General features: G+C 38.3%; 1 protein-coding gene and 1 long non-coding RNA gene across 51 annotated transcripts in view; one reads left to right on the forward strand and one right to left on the reverse strand.

Annotated features, from left to right (window-relative positions):
- Positions 1–14,762, forward strand: part of NRXN3 (neurexin 3) — a 1,722,001-nt gene that overhangs the window by 1,406,014 nt on the left and 301,225 nt on the right. The window lies entirely within an intron of this gene.
- LOC129136907 (uncharacterized) overlaps positions 1–14,762 on the reverse strand; it is a 61,128-nt gene that overhangs the window by 1,016 nt on the left and 45,350 nt on the right. The gene's annotated exons all lie outside the window — the stretch shown is intronic.

Genomic DNA, 14,762 nt, shown 5'->3' on the forward strand with positions numbered 1-14,762 from the left:
AGGTGGGCAGCTGCCTTATAGCTTCAGCCAGTTGTCGCACAGCACTGGTTTTGTCAGTTTTCAGTTCTTTGAAAAAATTGGAAATGTGAAATTTTATATGGAACTGTCAATTTGTGGAAGTTAGAAACCACTCGCGGGCCAGCACTGGGAAGGCCATATCCAGCCTGACTTGCTCTGCTTTATAGACCATGCACTCTCAGTGGTTGCCTCAAGGGCTCTAGAAAGAAGGTCAACCCTTTGCCTTGTGGCTTTTGTGCATTGCTTTCTTAAGAGGAACATAAGGAAACTCTACTGTTCTCAGCTGCTGTTGTGGTTACTTGGCCATTTGTAAGACTTATATATAATAACGAAGTTGTCTTGGAGGGCTGCCATGTCCGTGATGTAGTTGCTTATCTAATTTTGTAATCTTTTATCAATTCCCTCTACATCTTGAAGGCCAGGCTGAGGGTATGGTACAGAATACTAAGTGGTTTCAAATCAAGTCCAATTTCTGTTGCAATTTTTATTGTGATAACAAGATATATTATTAATAACAATAAAAGACAATAATAATGCATTATTATATTGTAAGCTTACCATGAAGTGTATGGGCAACCCAAAAAGATATTCAGCCATCATTAAAATCTTTTCTAATCACAGCCACACATTTCATATTATATTAAGGAAAAACATAAAAGCAATCTTGATGTTAAGTAGAATTAGTAAAGACCTAAAGGAGTATAACAGAATAAACACAAAGTAGAATAAGTAGGCCAGAATATGATTGTATTCTATCAACAATGTTATATTTGCTTAGAAATCTCTTATATTTCTTCCTCCAAATATGCGCGCATGCACCCACACACACACACACACATACATATATACATATATGTATATCTGCAATTGTCTAAAGGTAGATGGTATAGCATAAAGGTTAAGAGTGTAAATTTGGGGTTCATACTACTAGAGTTTCACAACTGCCTATGTAGCCTTCCAAAAATATTTAGCATCCTGAGCTGCAGTTTTCTCATCTATAAACAAGGATTAATAATAGTATTTATCTTTGTACTATTAGGTATGATTGAATAAGATATTTCATGTAAATCATCTAGCGTACTGCCAGATATATTTTATAGTCATTATTAATGCATATCGTTATTGTATCATTATTATTACTAGAGTTTTAACTCTCTGGCTGTTGGCAGGAGGCCTCAGTTCTTCTACCCATGGGCCTCTCCACAGAGCTGCTTGAGTATCCTCAGATGTGGTGGCTGGCTTTCCCTAGGGTGAGTGGACTGGGGGATTTGGGGAACAAACTAGGTAGAAGAACACCTCTACCATGTCTATTCTTTAGAAGTGAGTCATTATGTTTGGCCCACAATAAAGAAGAATGGAAATATTTGCTAAAGATTTTGCAGATGTATTTTAAAGCCACAACAAGGCAAAGGGTTATTATTCTTAATTTGCAGAAGTAATTGAGACTCAATGAGATTAGATAACATACCCAAGAAAACACAGTAAATTGCATAACTTATTTACTGGAGCTCCTCCCCAAACCCCTAAACTATGTGACCTTCTTGCTTTAAAAAAAATGGATTATACAGCACGTATCACCACTGCATTCTCTTTTTTATGTTGTTCATGTGTGTCTGTGAAATGTGCCTTCTAATAAAAATTTGAGGACCTTATACTTTTCCAGAATCATTTTGTTGAAGTCACGTTTTGGAGTACATTTGTATGCAATCCATCTGATAAGGGAAGTATATTTCTCACTGGAATTAGTATATGCGGAAAACACCATCAATCGTAGTCATCACAAAGCAATTAAGTACCTAATTGTGCATGGCTCTGAGTTTGCTACTGAAACAGAAAACTTCTTAGGCTTGCTAAGAAAACTTCTTAGGCTTCTAAGCCCTCCTGGGGCTTGGAATCCAAGAGTTCAGTAGAAGACGGAAGCATGGTAAGGAGAACAAGAACCGAAGACATAAACAAATTTATTTGAAATACGGTTGCAGTGGAGCAGGGAGAGTGGATTCAGGGGAAAGAAAAATAAAATGAAATAAGATGCTGAGGTTCAAGAAAGGATAAAAGGTAAAGTGGCTGAATTTAAATGACCTGGGTTTCAGTTTTTAACAAAACATAAAAATAACTGAAGAAAGGCTCTATATTTTATTTAACAATAACAACAACAAAAATCAAAGTGCTGTTTATCATTGGGACTCAACTTTTGCAGAGTTTTTGCCTTAAATTTTTTCTCTCTAAAGCAGAATTTCCCATCACTTTAGATTCCTTTCCGTGTCAATGATGGCTTTTAATCCCAATTTCCATCACTACCCCTCAGTGAAATGATTGCTTCCATGTTTGAGTATATATACATATGTCTGAGACTTAGGTCAATTATTTTCATGCAGAAATCGGGGAGGGTGCTCCTGTTTTTCATATGCATTTGTAAGTATTTTCAATCAATCATGCATTTATAATCCAATTGGGAAGATATGATTCAGACACAATAGCCCGTCTGTTGCAAGAGTCTGTTATAAAATTGATCAGTTGGCCAAGTTATGCTATTTTTTTAAGTTACTTTGCTTTCTTTCTGGGAAGAAGAAAGACAAAAAAGTCCAGAAACCAGCAGCAGCAGGTGCTGCCAAAATGGTATTCTTCTTATCTGTGCTGATTTCAAGGGGTGTGCAAAAGAATGTGTAATTGCTTTTCTCTCTGGCTGTTGGGATGGCGTCTGTCTCTCTGGCATTATCCACTTATTTGATCTAGCTAAGGATAGGAGCAGAAATAAATTTAAAATGCATTTTCCCAGAGGCCCCAGGGATGTTATTCACACATTCTCCCTTCTACTGATCTCTGCCAGTGGTGTGTAAATATATATTTAGGGGGAAGTGGCTGAAGTCAAAAGCTCTATTGGATATTCTTTCCCTTTCAGTTACTTACCTTCTTATGCACAAATAGAAAGAGAGAAATCAGAATAGCAGAGAAATTAACAGACATGACAGCACAACACTTTCTTTCCCATGTGCTGATTTGAAGAGGCTCATGTATTTATGTCACAAATGTCAAAATTCAAGTTTCTAAGCAGAAGAAAAAAGGAAAAACTGCTAAATGTTAAGTGATTTGCTTATTTGAAGAGTTGTATTACAAAGCAATGGAATGGGAGAGCTCTCCCAGCCCAGGAAAGACAAATGGGAAGACGGGTCTATTCTCATTTTGGCATTGGACAGAAGGCAGCCTTCTGGCCTGCTGTCACTTCCTATCTGTTCAGTCTTCGTTTTGCTTCCCCGCTGACCATGGATCGGATTCTGACTCATATCAGAGACTCCCTCTTCTGATCCTATTTATTTATCTGAGGATTTTTTCTTTTCTTTTTCCATAGACTCCTAGAATCCAGAGGAAACTCAGCGGCATCTCTCATATTATCCTAAGCTTTCTCAGAAATGTGACATCAATGTTTTAAAATTTTCAGTAGTTATCAATATTTCTTAAATCTAGCAGTAAGGATGGTCTTCGAAATATCTTTTCTAAATTCCTTCTGTTATAATAAAAGTCAGTGCTCTTTTACATGGTTTGGCTGTATCCCCACCCAAATCTTGCCTTGAATTGTAATGACTCCCAAGTCAAGATGGGGCCAGGTGGAGGTAATAGGATCATGGGGGCAGTTTTCCCCATACTGTTCTCATGGTAGTGAATAAGTCTCATGAGATCTGATGGTTTTATAAATGGGAGTTCCCCTGCACGAGCTATCTTGCCTGCTGCCATGACTTTGCTCCTTGTTCACCTTCCATCATGATAGTGAGGCCTCCCAAGCCTTGTGGAACTGTGAGTCCATTAAACCTGTTTTTCTTTATCAATTACCCGGTCTCAGATATGTCTTTATTAGCACCATGAGAACAGACAAATACACTGTTTATCATATTCTTGACAGCAATAAAACAATTGCTTACTGTCAGCTCTTAACATTCTTTAGTATAATTAAGATAGTCTATTTGGATTCTTTTTCAGAGCCTTCTATTTTTCAGTCTTTTGAATGTATTCTTATTGCTAAATTTGGAATATTTTTAGTTTTGCTGCATCATTTTTTGAATTTACCTTTCTCCCCTCTTTTGCCTATTCATTATTCAAAACCAGATCAAACACTCTTTCTGTGAAGTCAGTGACTTACTCCTTCAGAAATGTAGGTACATTGAAATTGGTAAACATTATCACACTTTGTACATACTTTTACAGTGACTATGTATATGTGTGTGTTTGCAAAACTTTCTGCCTCATTGGACAATAAACTCCTCAAGTGCAGAGATCTTGTGTTATTTATCTATGTGTCTTCAGATACTAAATGTGGCACATAGTAGAGCTCCATACATGTGTATTGAGTAATAAATTAATGAATAAATATGATGCTGGTGGCAGGTAAATTCTTGGTGTTTACTTTGAGGTCCGGATCAATACAGGATCAGGATAGTGCTTCTCTTACATCTGTTTGCACAGCAGAACTGTACTGCAGTGACCAGATGTCTCAAACGAATGTCCATCTTGCCTGGAAGTGTCTTTCCTTACTTGGGGTCTTTTACCTTCAGAAATCCAGGTGCATTCACAATCTGCACTGTTATTATACCAACTCTAGGTGAAGGATGCATGATCCAAAGGTCCAGAGTTTGAGAGCTTGCAGTCTGCAAAACTGCCCTCACTTCTGATTTGAATTGCAAGTTCAGGGGTTTCTCCAAATCACTTTCAGATTTGATAATTTGCTCATAGGACTTACAGGACTAACTGAAAGCTGTTGGACTTATCATTGTGATTTATTGTAAGGACAGGATACAGATTAAACTCATCCAAGGAAAGGGACACATGGGGCAAAGTGAGAGAGCTCCAGATGTGTAGCTTCCAGTTGCCCTCTCCCATGGGGTCAAATAACTTCTCCAGGCAACAGTGTGCGACAATAGGCACGATGTTGCTGACAACAGAGCTCTCCTAAGCTTTGGTGTCTGCGGTTTTTGGAGGTCAGGGAGATGCTTCATCACATAAACATGATTGCCCACATATATATAGCTAATCTCGGTCTCCAGCCCCTCAGGAGATAGACCTGAGACCATGCGCCCCAAGTCCCACAACCTAAGCCGCATCGTTGGTGTGACTTACAACCCCCACCATAAGTCACATTGTTAGATATTCTGGCATGGCAGCACCCACACTAAACAAAGATGTGGCTCCTACTAGGCATGCTATTCCTAGGGCTAAAAGATTTCTTCCTAGAAGCCAAGAGCAACAGCCAGACCATTCCCTGGGCAAGATTAAATTCCTTACTGAACCACATTTTAGTTCTTCCACACAGGTCTCACCAAACCTATAATTTCCAAGTGAGAGAACAGGAAGCCTCATCTTGCTTTCACAGCTTGAGACAAGGCAAAAGGAAACGCTATTTTGAACTTTGTAGTCAGGGTGGGTGTGTTTACAAGGGATACAATCCCCTCAAGTCAATTTAAATCAAGAATCTATATGTACAGTGGCATACCCAGGGTATGTGGTTGTAAGTGAATCGTGTTTTAACTCTCTCCCTCTACTTTCTTCCTCTCAATGACAAAATTATTTTCAGTAATAATTATTTAATAATATAGTAATTCTCACCATATTTTAAAATTGCTCTTCAGTTTTAAAACAATTTACAAGGTAGAAGCATACATTTCAATTTTACAGCTATTATTCAAATTCAGTAGAAATATTTCACATATGACCTGAAATTTGAACTTACCAAGCAAAAGTATTATACAACACAGACTTTTTTTTTCTACTTTACTGAGTGAGTGGACACAGATGAAAAACTCTAAGTTAGAAATTCTAAGTGGTCCTAAGGAATGACCAAATTGAATAACTCAAGTTTTCTTTCTTTTGTCATTACAATCAGTGTGTTATCACTTTTTATTTTAAATGTTGGTTTAAGCAAATGTGTATGTATGTGTGAGATATATATATTTTATATATATATATAAAATATATATATATAATTTCAGCATTAAGGAGACATTGTGCCCACATAAAGTGATAATGAGACTGGAACATTACAAACTTACTCCTTCAACGAATGCATGTAGCCAATCTATGTGTGATGGGACTGATAATATAACCAGGAGCTCTCCAAATTATCATTCATGTAGAATACAATGGTTTTTAAAAAATCGGTAATAAAAGTTATTAATTTGAGGCTTACATATGAATCTGAAATGCAACAATATCTGTAGAAATTGTTTAGAATTTTGACAAGATTTGTTTGTGGATGGAGTTTCTTTTTAAAAGATTGATATATAATATTTTACATATCAGTGGGGTCCATGTGGTATTTTGTTGCATGCATAATGTGTAATGATGGGTATTTGGGATATCCATCACCTTGAGTATTTATCACTTCTATGTGTAGGTAACATTTCAAGTTCTCTCTTCTAGCTACTTTGAAATATGCTTTGTTGCTAACTATAGTCACCCTACTCTGCTATCAAACATTAGAACTTAAACCTTCTATCTAACTGTATGTTTGTAACCATTTGCCAACATCTCTTTATCCCCTCATCCCACCCACACACCCATTCCAGCCTCTGGTATCTATCATTCTACTCTCTACCTTCTTAATGAGATAAACATTTTTAGCTCTCATATGTGAGTGAGAACGTGTGAAATGTGTCATCTGGGTCTGGTCTATTTCACTTAACGTAATGACTTCTAGTTTCATCCACGTTGCTGCAAACACATGATTTTATCCTTTTTTATGGCCAAATAGTATTCATATATATATATCACATATTTTCTTTATCCTTGCATCTATTGATGGACATTTAGGTTGGTTCTATAACTTTGCTGCTGTTGTGACTAGTGCTGCAGTAAACATGGGAGCCCAAATGTCCCTTTGATATATTGACTTCTTTTCCTTTGGATAAAAATTCAATAGTGGGATTGCTGGTGGATGGAGTATTTTATCACTGACATTGTTTAGAATTGTGAAGGGAAAGCAGAATTAAATTTTCTGTCTCTTTAAACTCAGTCATCTTTTCTCTGTAGCACAAAAGATTATGGTTTTTTTTTCATAACTCAGCATCTTTGTGAGCTATGAAACTTGCCCTGATAGCCTTTTCTTGCCTAGGGTGGGATATATTCTGAGGAAGGGCTGGGACTGCCCATGCATTCCTGCAGAGCATTCACGGGTGCTATTTACAGTCCTAATTAAATGGAGGATTATTAGAAATGGGAAGGCAGCTATAAATAGCATGGTCCATTTTATCTGTTTCTTTGGTGTGTAGGAAGAGCATTGCTAAGATTCTCCCTTGAAGTTCAGTTAACTCAGAATGTGTTCTGCTTTTGTTATTCCTCTTTGGCTTAAAAAAAAGTCTCCTGATGCTGTTCAAAGTGGGGAAAAGAAAACAAAAACAAAGAGGAATCACTCTCAGTCATTTTAGCATATGGACAGAAGGAACACAGAATGAAATAGAGTTGGGGAGGGGTGTGCACGGTATAAGAAAAAAAAATGTGGGCCTAATCCTTTCCGATAACTTTCTTTTCTGAAAACAACTATTAATAAATCTTATTTCCAAGTCTGTAGAATATTGGTTCTCTTCATCCAACTGTAATGTGATCAGTCTGTTCAGGGAGCAGAGGAGTGGGTATGGGAGCCTTCCCTCTCCATGGTCCTGTTAGGGCACCTTTTCCAGGGAGTGGGGACTCTGCTGGCTTCTCTTTCAGCACACTGGACGGTGCAGAAATCAGCTCAGCTCTAGAGGCAGTGCTGGGATTGGAATGGAACTTGACCTGGATCAAATCACCGAGCCTTTGCAAATTCCTGATTTTCCAAGTTAGGACATATCTTTAGACCCAGAGCCCTTAATCTTGGCTCTTGGGATAAGCTTCCTTACTGCTTCTCTCAACACTCATCTCCACCTCCAGCCTCTGCTCTACAAGCTGCCACTCATCTACCTTACAGCTCTGATCCATCCCCAGTATTCAACAGCCTTCAGCATTTCTTGGTTACCTGTTTTAAATTTCCCAAGTTCTTAACCTGTGTTTATAACAACTCATGAACTTCTTCCAACCAACACATCAACTCCAGCTCCCTCCAGTACTCCTTGTTTCAAAAGGGTTCTAGTCAAAGGGGTTTGCAGGCATTGCTTAAGCTCATGGGGTGTTTTCGTCAATGCCCCATTGGATTTGTTAATGTCTTTGTTTCTTTGATATATCATCCTTGTTCTCCTACTTATCTTAATTGATCTCAAAGCTCAAGTCAAATTATATTTCTCCCAGTTGGTAATTATTTTCCCCTTACTTTAAATTCTGAAAACGCTAATGACTGAGCTTTTCATTTAGTACTAACTGGATGGTTAGTTTTATCTGTGTATGTGATCGTTTATGTGGTCGTTTTGTTTCTCACCAACACATTGTAAACTCTTTTAGAATTGTTATCTAATAGAAATATAAGTAACATAAACCTGTAGTATATTTTTGGAGCATCTGAAAGATTTCTCTCAAATGGTCTCATCTGATCCCCAAAGCACCCCTCTCAGGAAGTAATTTTTTTATTTTTATTTTTGGGGAACAGGGTTTTACTCTGTTACTCAGGCTACAATGTGGTGGCACAATCACAGCTCAATCAGCCTTGGCCTCCCAGGCTCGTGATTCACCTGCCTCAGCCTTCCCAGTAGCTAAGACTATAGGCACCTGCCACCATGATGCCCAGCTGTTTTTGTTTGTTCGTTTGTTTGTTTTTTAAGTAGAGACAAAGTCTTGCTATGTTGCACAGACTGGTCTCAAATTCCTGAGTTCAAGCAGTCCTCCCTTGTCTTGGCCTCCCAAAGTGCTGGGATTACAGGCATGAGCAACCATGCCCAGCTGAGGAGGTATAATATTATCCATAGTTTCACATGTAAGGTAATAGGAGCTCACAAGGGTTAAATAATTTGCATCAAATCACTCAGCTGGTAACTTTTAGATCCAGATTTAAAAATTCTCAACTTCTGACTATATCCTATGTTTTTTGTTTGGTTTTGTTTATAGCTTGCAGTTGCTTTTATAATTATTATTTTTTTTGAGACGGAGTCTTGCTCTGTCGCTAGGCTGGAATGCAGTGGTGTGATCTCAGCTCACTGCAATCTCTGCCTCCTGGGTTGAAGTGATTCTCCTACCTCAGCCTCCCGAGTAGCTGGGACTACAGGCATGTGCCACCACGCCCAGCAATTTTTTTTTTTTTTCTAGTAGAGATGGGGTTTCACCATGTTGGCCAGGATGGTCTTGATCTCTTGATCTCGTGATCTGCCCGCCTCAGCCTCCCAAAGTACTGGGATTACATGCATGAGTCCCCACTGGATTTGATCTTTACAAATTAATATTAGCACTTGTTAACTAAAGGAATGAAGAAATAAGTGAAAGAATGAAGGAATAAATACATAACAACATTATGTATAACACAGATGAGTGTAATGATTCAGCAAAACTTCATTATAATCTCTTCAGGGCACCTCCTGGGAACCTGAGAAATAAAACTGTTTTATTACTGGTACTTGCCTTTCTCAAAAACTGATAGTAAAAGTCCTGACAAGTTAGTCTTAGGTATCTTTCCTTCAGTTCAATAGCAAATGCTGTTTAAAAGCAAAACACAGCACTTATAGAATGTTTTTGCCTCTTCATTATATTTTACTACATAAAAATCTAAAACACACAAAAAAGTAAAACACAAAAACAGTCTAAAGTGTGACACTGATTTCAGTACAATACATCTAGAGGGAATAATTTTTCTCTAAATTCCCAGGTGGCTAAAAAGAGGGCTCTGTGGATAGATGTGGAAAGGGTGAGACAGATGCTCCTCTGAGCCTCGGGTTTCTCATCTTAAAATAGAGATAATTACAGTACCTACCTCACAAGGTTGTGGGGATTTGTTGGGAGGATCTAAGTAAAGCCCTTAAGACACTGCCTGGGTATAAAGCAGCTATGTAGCTTCTAGTGTCTTAACATTGCTAAGAAAAGAAACACACTTGCCCCCTTTTTGCAGAAGTAAGCTCCTTTAGTGATTTTCATCTAATTTTCTTCTATACCTTTTTTTTGATATTTGTTGTGAGCACGATCTTCTCTTTTTTAATAAATTCATATTTTTCAATTATTTTTATTATTAAGGTAAGAAGTGTGCTTTTGTTGGTGGAGGAAGAAGGAAGCCCGTACATGCATAGCAACATCCATGGGAATGAATCACTGTTCCCTTCTTTTCTATGAACTTAAGATTATACTCAAGCCACTCCAGAAAATGACCATGCAATCACTGTAAGCAATTCCTCTAAAATTATTAAAAACTGTTTATGTTTGGAGAAAGGCAGCCCCTCTTGCAGTGATAATGACTGCTATATGAGAGGATTAAGCTGATTACATCTTTGGAATACTGAGATTGTGCAAAACAGAGGGAAAGATGAACTCTCCACATAAGCTAAGGAATTCAGCAAAAGGATGAATCAACAAGAGAGAGAGAATATGAAGCCTCTATTTGGAAATTGAACATGTAGCCTCCCAGATAAAAGTGAGCAAGATTTTGAGTAATATCTGAAGTCATGTAGCTGGGAAGTTCCATCTACATTTGAGAATAAAAACAAACAAACATACTCTAGGCGATGTCTGTGCCAGTTCCATGAAGTCATCATAGACTTGCAATCAATTGCTTGGGAAAATAGATTTTAAAGTTGAATTTCTGGCTGTTACTAGGATAATTTTTTTCTCCTGGACATTTTATGTATTTATTTATCTACTTTGGTCAGGGTGACAAATGGTATGTTGTATGCAGAGCTTAACTACTACCCCTAACCCCCAGGGCCCATAATCTTTCAGTGGATTCAGCCAAGCAGAAATGTATGTTGAATAAAACCATGTCCAGGGGGTGAGCAGAAAGAAATGCATTTGAGGAAAGGATATTATGTCAATCCCAAACTCGATGAAATGTTCTAAGAGTATCCCAGAGATTGGTTCTATGAATCTAGTGAAACAGAGAATACCCTACTCTTCACAGATAGGTGTTTATTTGCATGAGTCCATAGGCATGTGAGCTTTTGTTCCTTAGCTGGAGGATTAGAGGGAAGAAATGACATAGGTGATTAGGGACGGGGGAGAGCTGGGATGAATATGGAGAAAGGTTAGAGAATGCAGGAGGAAGCTGATGGCAGCAATTTGACTTAGAACCTTATGGGACTTGGGACACACGCACTGTAACCTTGAGACCGAGATAACAGTGTTTTATACAGATTTGGAGAAGAGATTATTTCTCCCACAACCCAGCTACTGCTATTGGTACAGCTTTAGTGCTCTGCGGGCTCAGCTGACCACCTGAAGGTGACTGGCTGGCTTGGAGTGACAATAGAAGAGCCTATAGCACTTGTAAGAGCAGGGTCCTCACTGAGATTGTGCACAGCAGAGGGAGCCATGAACTCCCTGCATGAGCTAAGGAATTCAGCAAAAGCATGAATCAGCAGGAGAGAGAGAATATGAAGCCTCTATTCGATGAATGAACATGTGGCCTCCCAAACAAAAGTGAGAAAGATTTTGAGTAATAGCTGAAGTCATCATGTAGGTGGGATATTCTATAAACATTTGAGAATAAAAACAAGCACAGCAACCCATGTCCTTTCTGTTCTAATTAGGACTAACTTTTGAGTGCTAGAGACTAGAGGGCAGGCATAGCCCTCTAAGGAGATGGGCTGTTCAAGTTTTAATAAATGTGTTGCATTTGTCATCTTAGTATGGCATGACAAACAATCTCTTTTATGTTAGGAGCTGCCCAAAGATGTTGGGTTAATTTTAGTCAAAGTGATTTTATGCCCACAACATCTGGATGAGTTTGGTCAAAGGAAAGAAGTTTAGTAGACTCATAACCAGAAAGATCTTTGTCCTCACCTGGCCTGCCAGACTTCTGAGGGAGTAATCATGCCCAATATAGTAACTGGAAGGACATGCCACTTGTTTGGAAGGATAGAGGCATAGCCTGAGAGGATAAAGGTGAAATCTCTGACAACTTTGATAAAGAGGCTGGGCACGGTGGCTCATACCTGTAAACCCAGCACTTTGGGAGGCCAGGGCAGGCAGATCACTAGGTCAAGAGATTGAGACCATCCTGGCCAACATGGTGAAACCCCATCTCTACTAAAAATACAAAAATTAGCTGGGTGTGGTGGTGTGTGCCTGTAGTCCCAGCTACTCAGGACGCTGAGGCAGGAGAATCGCCTGAACCCGGGAGGCGGAGGTTGCAGTGAGCGGAGATTGTGCCACTGCACTCCAGCCTGGCGACAGAGCGAGACTCCATCTTAAAAAAAAAAAAAACAAACAACTTTGATAAATAAAATATAACTCTAACTCTAGATAGGGACCGAATGGGGGCATAATGTTTGTTTAAGTTTTTGGAAGACACTTGATAACACAACCTGGATATGGTGGAGAGCATTCACACTCCTTTTCAGTAGTAGCCTCTTAACGATGAGGTATGGATGAACAGCAAATTGCTGCTGACTTATTAATTAGCATGCCCACACCACTGATTTCCCTATGTCTTACCTGTGCACACACATTGGCTTTACAGCATACGAAGGCCAAGTTTGTGGCGTAGCATATGGTGCTCCCTCAAATAAGCACAACTGTCTGCCTCTCTGCTTATCTAATCATAGCAACAGAAAAATTGACTTTTCAGTTTTCTTTTCCCCAGGCCCTGGGAGATGCATATGCCAAATACTTGGCATTCTTTGTAACAGAGTCAATCATAATTAGGATTCCAAATTAAAGTACACTGCCAGCCAGGGCATGTAGTATTTTATATTATTTGTTTGAACAAATGTATTATAACTTGAAAATGGCAAAGTAAAAGAATTAAGTAAAGCTCACACTTTTTATGTGTAATCATCTTGCGGAGTTTTATTTTATCAGAATGTTAGATGAAATCAGAAAGCAAAGAATGTAAAATAGAAAAATGTATCTGAAACTTTATTCTTTTAAGTAACAGGTTTGGTTTTTTGTTTTTGTTTTCTTTATTTTCATTTTGTTTGGTTTTTGAAATGCTCATTGTAGAATGTTGAATATGGTCAGATGTTGGGTGTGAAGTTTATTAGAAATTAACCCTGAAAAACTATGGTATAGTCATTCAGTTGCCTTTTCCAGTGGAGTCTGATTTGGCCTGGCGGGTGTAGTGAAACATTAACTACACCCGCCTCAGCCACCCAAAGTGCTGGGATCACAGGCGTGAGCCACCGCGCCAGGCCCTAAAGCACATCTTGATTGTAGGTTGAGGGTGCAGTGCCAACAAATTCTACTTTCATGGCTCTTGAAATTCTGTGAACATTTAAGAGCCACTTTGACACAGCCATTTCTTGTTTTTTGAGAGAGGGTATTATTGAAATTCTTTTTAATCCAAGATTTTTGTGACAATTTCATTCATTCCTACTTTCTTTACACCAGTAGTAGTTATTCATATTCATTCTTCTATTTTCTTTGCATGATTAACTGGCATACACTAGTTCTTCACATTATTAGCCTAATAATAGTAGTTACAGGCTATAATAGGCTATTAATTCATTATCATCTCCTGACTCAAGTGAATCTGCTGGTAACTGAGAGCTCCTACTCTTGTCAATGGCTTTGATCCCACTGATGACCATTTTAGTGCTATTCCCTTCTCACCATGGTTGAGCCTTTTCTACATATTCCGCTCAGAATGGTTGTGCCAGACTTTCACGGGGAGCCATTTTTAAAGCTATCCTCACTACAGAATATGGCAGCATTTCGTTGGCAGTAAAATCAGTTAAACTGCATATAGAATGCTTTAGTTTCTTCTGAATAAAATGTGTTACACAAACTGAAGTCACTGCTCTTTTTAAAAACCAAAGCAGAATAAACCGTTTTGTAAGATAATTTTGCCACTATAAATATAGTTTCCTTTGGCTTCTTCTTGGAAAGATTTTATTTCAGCTTGCACTGTGAGATCTTTGTGGTTTTCACCACACATTTCCGTCAAGGAAGCCCTTGGGTGACTGCCATGATTTGCCTCTGCTGGACGCTTCCTTCAAGGGCTGTCAACACCTCTCTTAATTGTCTGGCTTGAACATCAGGCGAGCAATGTGTTAAAGTTAGATGGCAAATATACTTAAGACAAATATGTAAATTTTTACTCTTTCAAATATGCATTCAACTGGTGTGTATAGATTTCAGAACAAAAGCCAGAGAGAGAGCAAGAAAGAGGGAGGAGAGAGAAATCTATATGTATAAATAGAAAAGCCAAGGTAGAAATGCTGTGTGTGTAAATACCCAATTTCTGGATTAAGACGTATCACAAATACATATGATCAATACTTATGTACATGCAAGTGTACTGCCTTTCCAAACACCAGCAAATCTTGGTGAGCAGAAATCAGTAGACTATCCATAGTGGGATCTAGAATTTGAATGGAAACGGTCTTCAATTTTAAATATTCATCTGTTTTCATTTGTAGATATGACACTCACTTTAAGAGGTGATCTGAGTTCAAATTCCCTAAATTATATTTGCATTTGACTTATTACACATATTGTTAGTTGTCCCTTGAATTCCAGTTTCTCTTTGAGTAAGTTCTTAGAAGATATATGTAGCTAGGTGACTTATAGTCACCTCTTAGTCATTCTCAAATATGATTATAGGCTATTTCAGATTCATTTCAGGAAAATGTCATGTGTCAAGGCGTCAATTCTGAGCAATTTTTACATTTTGCCAATTCTATTATAGAAGTGGCTCTCACCCATAAGTAGCTTGA

This window comes from Pan troglodytes, chromosome 15 (assembly GCF_028858775.2).
Source record: "Pan troglodytes isolate AG18354 chromosome 15, NHGRI_mPanTro3-v2.0_pri, whole genome shotgun sequence".
Classification (NCBI taxonomy): Eukaryota; Metazoa; Chordata; class Mammalia; order Primates; family Hominidae; genus Pan; species Pan troglodytes.